Here is a 1,782-nt window from a genome sequence, read left to right as displayed (position 1 = left end):
GAACCTTGACATGAGTCTCAAAGGGATATGCTAGCTGTAACTTGAAGGATCAAGGACTCCAGACACGTGAATGGCACGGAGTTGGAAATCAGAAGTCAAGCTCAAGATCAACAGATTGGTCTATTTGGCAGTGTAAGATCCCTGGGGGAAGAGTGCCTAATATATTCTCCTACTAGCCAAGAGGTCAGCAGCTTGAATCTACCAGTTGTTCCACAGGTAAAAGATAGGTACTCTCTTCCTATAATGATTTATAGCCTCTGAAACTCCATGGAGGGTCCCTATGATTTGGAAATGACTCAGTGTCAGGGGCTCTCAGTTTGGTTTCACTCTTATCAGTGATAAGAGATTAAAAAAGTATTATCAATAAGGACAAATTAGGGAGGAACTTAACTTCATGTTGAAATTTTTTTTTTCACTTTTAAGCAATAAGGACGTTCAGTGAAATGTTTGAAACAGAAGGGTGATGTTGCTAGGTTTTATGTTGTAGTTGCTTGAGTGAACTACAATTCATGGTAACCCTGTGAACAACTGCCCTGAACCTTGCCTTATCCTGAGCCAGCCTCACCATTTCTGACATGACTTACCCCCACTGCTATATTAACTGTCTCAACCCATCTCATTCAGGGTTTTCCTCAACTGTGCTGACCCACTAGCCTGCGAAGCATGATGCCCTTCTCCAAGGACTGGTCCCTCCTGCCCATGCCCCAAGTATGTGAGATGGAGCCCCAAAATTCTTACCTCCAAGGAGCAACCTGGTTTCACCCTCTACAGGACACACCTGTTTGTTCTCTTGGCAGTTCATGGTTTGTTCAATACTCTTCTCCAGCACCACCACTCAGAGGCTTCAATTGTTCTTCTGTCATCCTTCGTCACTGTCCAGCTCTCAGTTGCCCAGTAAGCAATTGAGAAGTCCATGGCCTGGATCAGGTGAACCTTAATCTCTTTATATTTTGTACATAGTTCTTACAGACTTGGTTCTTATTGTCATTTGCCATAGAGTCAAGTATGTTTCATAGGAAACCTATGAATAGCTGACCTGAACCCTGTCCTATCCGGTGCCGTCTTCATCATCTCTGACACACTCAAGCCCAGTGCTGTAGTCACTGTGTCGATCTCCTTGAGGGTCTTCCTTGTTTTCACTGACACTCTACCTTTTCAAGCATGATGTTCCCTTCCAAGAAATAGCTTCTTCTAGCAAAATCCCCAAAGTATGATATATGAAACTTCAGCGTCCTTGCCTCCAAGGTGTACTTTGGCTGCACCTTCTCCAAGATATATCTGTTTGTTCTTTTGGCAGTCCATGGGATGGATATTCAGTACTCCAACACTACAACTCAAAGGTATCGATTCTTCTATTGTATTTCTTCATTGTAGCCAGAGTGTTCCTTGGAGGCAAAGATGACAAAGCTTCATCTCACATAGTTTGGGCATGTTCTTAGGAAAAGCTATTCCTTGGAGAGGAACATTATGCTTGGAAAGGCAGAGGGTCAGCAAAAGGGAGGAAGACTCTCAACTAGGTGGAATGACACAGTGACTGCTGCATTGGACACCACTATGTCAGAGATATGAGGGTGGCACAGTCTGTTGTTTATAGGGTTATTATTGATGATACTCTGTGGCAACTAACAACAAGAAGGACTATAATACTAGAGCTCTACATATATACATAAGTATGTATATACTTTGTCTGTATGTATATTGTTGTTGTTGTTATGTGCCGTCGAGTCGCTTGCGACTCATAGTGACCCTATGTACAACATATAATGGTATATAATATATAAT

The sequence above is a fragment of the Elephantulus edwardii genome, unplaced genomic scaffold (assembly GCF_000299155.1).
Source record: "Elephantulus edwardii isolate Elephantulus edwardi_28Jun2011 unplaced genomic scaffold, EleEdw1.0 scaffold00077, whole genome shotgun sequence".
Lineage (NCBI taxonomy): Eukaryota > Metazoa > Chordata > Mammalia > Macroscelidea > Macroscelididae > Elephantulus > Elephantulus edwardii.
Note: the sequence above shows the minus strand (reverse complement) of the source record.